Source organism: Phacochoerus africanus, chromosome 1, assembly GCF_016906955.1.
Source record: "Phacochoerus africanus isolate WHEZ1 chromosome 1, ROS_Pafr_v1, whole genome shotgun sequence".
Taxonomy (NCBI): domain Eukaryota; kingdom Metazoa; phylum Chordata; class Mammalia; order Artiodactyla; family Suidae; genus Phacochoerus; species Phacochoerus africanus.
The window spans coordinates 211,464,025-211,470,987 of record NC_062544.1 but is presented as its reverse complement, the minus strand read 5'-3'; the positions used below and the strand labels follow the sequence as shown (position 1 = coordinate 211,470,987).

Below are 6,963 nucleotides of genomic sequence, written 5' to 3'. Positions count from 1 at the left end.
TATTCTGTCATTCACTCTCATTACAAATGAGCCAGCCTCTCTGAGCTTTGGTCCATGTTATTTTCAGCCTTTCTGCTTCACCTCACCCCAGGGCCCTCTCTACGTACGGTTATGATCAAAACAAAGCACTGACAGTGACTGTGAGTTGGAGCAAACATGGCTTGATTTTTATACTAGTTAATGAATATTTACTGAGGACCAGCTCTGCGCTTGGCATTGTGTGACATTCCTCTGTTGGAGAGACAGAAAGAGTGGCTCACGGGGCCGCTGGTTCAGGTGCTCTGGGCGGCAGGCGGAGAGGAAGCTGGGCCAGAGAGTGTGGGAGAGGGCGGGACAGGCGGTTAGACAGGGACGCAAAGAATGCAGGAGAGGGTGACCGAGGCTGGCTGATTAGGTACGGGTCCACCTGCAGCAGCGACTCTCCCACTCTGAGGGTGGCTCTGTCGTGTGATCAAAGGCTGTCTCAGAGACCCCAGCAGCCCTGCATCTCTGGGGCCCGGCTCCTTTTGGCTCCGTGGTGACCCTGACGGGCCCTCTGAAACTGGCTGCTCCAGAAGGGTGAGTTGGGAGCTGGCCTCCTCCCCTCCCCCACCGCACAGCTATTCCCTGGGGGTCACAGCGGGGAGCCCCACCCACCCTCCAAGGGGAAGTCTGTGCTGTGAGGTGCAACAGGACACCTGAGGCCAGCCCCACTGACTCACTGTGTGCCCCCGGGGCAAGCTATTTCTTCTCTTGGGTTCCTTCCTCTTTCAGAATTGGAGCAGCTTCTTGTAGCTCTGAAGATGTGAGGGTGATCACAGCCGAACTGCCCAGTGTGTGTGTGTGTGTGTGTGTGTGTGTGTGTGTGTGTGTGTATGTGTGTGTGGGGGGGTGACTTGCTGAGACAAGCAGCAGGGTGCTAAGACAGCAGGGGGGCGGTCTCTCCCACCCCCCAGCCCCACACGTGTGGCTCTCATTACTGTCAGGAGGCCTTAAGTTGGCCCCATGGAGATGAGAACAGACCCCTTAATTAGGCACCGTTCCCAGAGCCAGAGCGGGACCAGCCTGGGCCTGGCTGCCCTGGCGTCACGGGGAGCCGGCCTGCAGGGCCGCGGGGGAGGGGAGGCTGCGCCTGGGCATCTGAAGGACTCAGCAGGTTTACACTTCGCTGACCCGATGGCTGAATGGGGCCCTGTCCACCCCCATGGGGGCCTGGAATCTTCAATTATGGCAATTACATCAACGGGTCGGAAGGGCAGCTCTTTCCACTGAAGAGGTTCAGGGCTTAAAAGAGAAATCCTAAAGCCACTGATTTTTTTTTTTCCCCTCTTTCTTTTAAAGGGATTGGGTTGATGGAAGAAGACCCCCATCTGCAGTCTAATTGGGCCGTGGGTAGGAAACAAAGACCTGGCACATTTGGGGGGTCAAATCTGGCTGCCACGTGCCCCCCCGCCATTGCCTCTGGATCTTCGGGCTCTTCCATCAGCCTGCTTTGTGTGACACGTCTTGGTGCACGTGCGTCTCCCATGTCGTCTTCCTGAGATTGAACGTGGTGCCTTCATCTCTGCATGCTCCTCGCCCAAAGCGCAGTAAGTAGGAGGCAGCCCTGAACTGGTGGCAGAAGGGCTGGAGAAGATCTTGGAGGAGGCACTTAGTCTCTCTGCTCCCCAGTTTCCCTATCTGTCAAATGGGCACAATGCTGTCTATCCTTCCTCAGGTTGGAAAGAAGACTCTACTTCCTGCCACATACTCAAGCTGATCGGGTGTCTTTTTTCTCTCAGCCACCCTGGGACGTGGGTAGCACTCTAGTGGGGACTTTGCATCAGCAGCTTGGGTGTTGTTGCTTGTTAGAAGTGTAGAATCTCAGGCCCCACCCTAGACCTGCTGAATCAGAACCTGCATTTTACCCAGCTTGCCAGGAAATTCCTGTGCCCCTTAATGTTTGAGAAACACTATTCTAGATGGAAACTTGCACACAGTAAAATATGAGTTAAGTGAGTGAGTAAGAGTGAGCCTGTGGCCTTGTTCCCATCTGTAAAATGGGAATAATAATCTTTGTTCTTTCCCATATGAAGGATGCCGCCGTGAGGATTAGTTAAAGAATCATTTAAAATTGTAGATGGTGTTATCCAGTCATTACTGAATCCATTCACGGAGCAGCTTTAAAGCAGATTGGGGTTTAGAAAACATATTCTCTGCCTAGGAAGAATTTGAAGTACTCTAAAAGCCTGATTTTTTTTTTTTTAAGATTTTATCTTTTTAGAGCAGTTTTAGGTTTATAGCAAAATTGAGGGGAAAAGTACAGAGAAAAGACTTGATTGTTAAAAGAGCTCAGTACAATAAAATGTGGTGAATGTTGTCCAATAGCTATGATCAAAATTGGGGCTGCTAAGGGGGGGAACAATCAGTTCTTTTTTTTTTTTGGTCTTCTGTCTTTTTAGGGCTGCACCCACTGCATATAGAGGTTCCCAGGCTAGGGGTCTAATCGGAGCTACAGCTGCTGGCCACAGCCACAGCCATAGCAACACCAGATCCGAGCCGTGTCTTCGACCTACACCACAGCTCACGGCAATGCCAGATCCTTAACCCACTGAGCAAGGCCAGGGATCCTACCCTCATGCTCATGGATGCTAGTCGGGTTCGTTAACCACTGAGCCACGACGGGAACTCTGGGCACAATCAGTTCTGATTGAAATTCAGGGCTGGGCAGGTCAGCAGAGTCTTTGCTGAGACTTTGGCATCGAGCTTATGTTGGTATGAGGCAGGTGGAGGAGGGAGAGAAGGTCCTTCTAGACAGAGGCCTTGAGGTATGAAAGAGGGTGGGGGGTAGGGGCGGGCCCTGAGTTCCCCAGTCTAACAAGAGCAACTAGAGTGACAGTATGTTTGCAGATGGCCCCATGATTTGAGCGGTAAGTGTGGACGGGAGAGGTCTTGCTTCCTATTTTGCCTCTTTGGGAGCCTATGGGCTGGTTTATTTCAGTCTCCAGTTCCAGGTGAGCAATTGGCCTGAGAGTTATTATCCTGCCTACGCTGTCAGTTGCCTCAGGGGAAGACACCGGGTTTGGGGGTGTTTTTTTATCTGTTTGTTTTTCTTTTTATTCCTCATCTACTCTGGTGGGTGAGGTTTGTTGCCAACACTGAGGTCCTATATCCTAAGATTTTAACATAACACTGAGTAGTGGGGATTTCCTTAAGGAAGGGTAGTAGGTTTCTAGATCTGTCATTTATTTTTACGACCCAGTTGGAAAGGCAAGTTGGCACTTATGGTGACTGAGGATTGAGATGTCAGCATGTTTAGGAAATGGCCCAACCCCTCCACCAGCACCACTGACATCTGTCACTACCATGCTCTCCCCACTGCCACCCCACTGTGTCCACAGCCACAGAGGACACAGGCTCAGGGAGGCATGGCTCTTGGCCAGCGCGCAGAAGACAGAGGTCCAGACACCACCGAGGCCCAGTGATACATCTGGGAGAAGCGGCTCCCCAGGTAATGAAGCAGAAGGTATGGGTCTCTGGGCTCTGCCTGGTCACACCAGTGAGACCAGGAGTGAGCATGTGGGGACGCCGGGTGATGTGTGCAGAGGCCGGCTTGGCATGGGCTCTATGTTCTCTTGCAGGCCAGCAGACTTTCAGCTTGACCTGAGGGCTGAGCTCGAACCAGCTTACCCCGTGCATACACCAGGCCTGACTGCAGCCCCGTGATGGGGAGGGGAAGGGCCCCTGGGCAGGGCTCCTCAGACTGGGAGGAGAGAGGCCCAGGGGATGTTCAGACTCCATTTGCAGAGCTAAGAAGCCAAAGGCAAGGACTTTATCTTGCTTGTTTGGGACAGCGCCCGTAGGTCTCGAGTAAATATTTAACTAAACTTGCAAATAAGTGTTATCTGTCTCTGGCAAGGACATTGGGGCAAAAGGCTTTCTGTACCTCTGCCCTTAGTATTAGTGTTTATTCTCTTAACAGCAAGAGAGGTTCTTCCCTTTTCGCTGGCCCTGTTTTAGTTGTCTGTGGATGTAGGTGGCCAACGTGTAAAAGCTGTGACTCCAGGGTGGGTGTTGCTCTGGGTGGAGCTTCATTATAAATTGGAAAGAGCATGATGCAGAAATACCCTGAGAGTAGCAGCCAGGTTGCGCTGGATTCCAATCTGAGCTCCTCTACTGATGAACTGTGATGCCAAGGAAAGGAACTTCACCGCTTCACGCCTCAATGTCCCCCTCCAGTCCTTCTCAAGTGACCTGCCCTCCTTGCTGGGTCATGAGGACCGAAGGACACAGCGCAGTGACAGCTGCCGTGCGGGCGGGCTGGCTGACTCGGAACCTGCAAGTGGCCCAGCCCTCAGGGGTCTAGAAATGGAAACTCTGAAGGCTTTCAGTTCACAAGACCATTTCAATGTCAGAGCTGAGGCGAGCAAAGGAACTCGCGTCAACCCTTCATCAGCCAGGAAAGGAAACTGCAGCCAGGAACGCCCCACCCTGCGGGGCCCCTGTGGCCGCCACGCCTGTCCTCAGACCCACACAAACACCACCAAAGAGGGAGCCCCAGTTCCCTCAGGTTTCCTGGACCTATTCTCAGCACCCACCCTCCCTCCACCTGACCTGGCCTTTGTTTTCCTAGCCCCGGTCGCGTTGCCTTTTGGACTTGATCCTTGCCAGGTTCTTGCTGTGGCCTTGAATCCAGTTAAAAGTGCGGCGCTCTCACAGCTGGTGCATTGGTTCTGCTGCCTCTGGCACACACGCCTCCCTTTTCAGTGGGGCCAGGAGTACCGTGCGTCAGAAGAATGTTCCCCAGTCTCCTGGGGGCTGGCTTAGTTTCCGGGGTTGCATTTCCTTTCTCTCTCTCTCTCTTTCTCTCACTCGCTCGCTCTTGTATTTTTTTATAGCTGTGGGGAGCAGTATTTAAGGACTTTTTGGGTGAACATGCCATATGCCTTCTTTATCGAGCAGTAGGAATCAGCAGGAGGATAAAGGATGCTCTTAAAGTGACAGGAAGAAATCAAAAGGGCTCTCAGCCTCCCCGTCAGGGGGAAAATTCTAAGCAAGTTCCTGTCATCGATGACCGAATCTGCATCCTCTAGATGCTATGGGGTGTCCTGAAATATTCATCTCCCTGCTCTGAGCCTCATTTCCTTTTCTGTGAAGTGAAAACAATATTCCAATCTTGGCAATGTTGTCAGGTTGCTCCCTGGACCAGAGCAGATACCGGTTGAGGAAGTACTTGGGACGCTCGGGAAGCCCTGTGACCTTGACACAGGGCACCCATGTCGGTTCTCGGCCCCATCTGGATTGGGATCTGTGTATCCTCCTCTGGGTCCGTCAGTCCTGGTTGTGTTTAGCCGCCCCCTGTAGAGGCTTCTCCGTTTCCAGGATGAGAGAACAGCAGCCGTGAGTTCCATCTGCTCCTTCTTTCAGGCTCTTCTCCCAGATGAGTGTGACTTGTGGGTGGCAAGGAAGCTTAAGGGGGTCTCAAGAGTTACTTTTCTGGGAGTTTCCAGGTAGGATCTCCCCTGGCAAAGATGCCTAAACTGGGGACCCTAATTCCCATCACCCCCAGTTAGAGGTGGCAGAGTAGTGTCCAGGGACATTACTGCGGGGGCAGACGTTGTAGGCAGGAAAAAACATCATAAAGGGCAGCCTTTTCCTATTGCCTAGGCAGTAACCTGGACACCAGTGGCATCTGCATAAGGCATTTACGCTCACCGTAAACGAACCAGGAGAAATGTCAGTAACTTCCCTTAGAGAAAGCACTATCCATCTGGAAGTATTTACTCATTCGTTCATTTGGTCGTTTGTTCAGACATCTGTGGATTCTCCCACTGTGACATATTTATCAAATACTTACTGTGTATCAGAGCTGTGCTGAGTCCTACACCCTTTGGGTCTCATTATTAGTCAGGATAAGTTAGGTAATGCTGTGGTAACAAATAACCCCCAAATCTCAGTGGTTGGAAGCAACACAAGTTTATTTCTTACTGACGGTACATTCTCATTATAGCTCTTTGGGGGCTGTTCAGGGTTCAGCGTTGCCCACCCCATGGGTGCCCCACCCTCTTCTGATGCCACGATTTCGGCATGAATCCTTAGGGTTCACTGCAGCAGGGCGAGAGAGCAGGCACCAACTTCTAAGTGATTCTGTCTAGAAGTGACACACATCACTTCTGCTCATGTTTCACTGGCCAGAGGATGCCAGGTTGCCATACCTAACTTCAAGCACAGAGTGAAGAAGTGTAATCTTCCCTGGGCCAGAAAGAGAGGAAATGTGGAAATAATATGAATGCTGCTCATTTCTACCACATTGCTAACCCCCGCCGCAACCCTGGACATGGTTGTTATTCTGATTTTACCTATGAAGAAACTGAGGATATGAAAGAGATGTAGGATTTGACCTTGGGACCGTCTGGCTGCAAAGCCTTTGCGGGTTCCTTTCTATCATCCTGACACACACACACACACACAATCGGCAGGTAGAAAATTTCAGCTGGTGGGCCAGAGAAGAATGTAGTTTTCATGTAGTTTTCAAGGCGGGAGAGGTTAGTTTCCGTTGGGGAAGTCCAGGAAGCCTTCCTTGAGGAGGTGACTTTTTGCCTCCAGATTGGAAGGAATGGACTATATTTGGACCTTCAGAGATATTGATTCTTTCAATCAGGTATTCATTCTGTGAATACCATCTGGCGAATCTTTACAAAAATCCATTTAGTTCACACCCTGAGCTTAGTTCACCATCATTCCTCACCAGAGAAGTCCTAGAGTGATGGGAATGGGAGCGGAAGGAGTTCTGAATGGATTTTGACTCAGGAACTTTCCTGGAACAGGCCTTGGGGAGAGATTGGATGCAGTGGTTCCATGAAGAACTAGAATTTACGGCGGATTTATGGCAGCCGCCCGCCCTCCCTCCCTCCTCTCCCTTAGCGCCTGCTCTCTGCCCAGGGCAGGGCTGAGGGCTGGGGCAGGGGAGGTACAAGCCGACTCTGACACAGTTTTTGTCTCCCC

The 6,963-nt window shown here is 51.5% G+C and overlaps 1 long non-coding RNA gene across 3 annotated transcripts; it reads left to right on the top strand.

Moving 5' to 3' along the window:
• The first annotated feature begins 238 nt into the window (after nt 1-238).
• LOC125132122 (uncharacterized) lies at nt 239-3,845 on the top strand. Of its 3 annotated transcripts, none has more exons than XR_007136138.1 (4): nt 239-558; nt 1,321-1,568; nt 3,360-3,469; nt 3,600-3,845. It is a non-coding gene; the product is annotated as an uncharacterized LOC125132122 (long non-coding RNA). The 3 variants fall into 3 exon arrangements; XR_007136140.1 differs by lacking the exon at nt 239-558 and adding an exon at nt 726-790; XR_007136139.1 differs by lacking the exon at nt 239-558 and adding an exon at nt 739-814.
• Nucleotides 3,846-6,963: the final 3,118 nt, after the last annotated feature.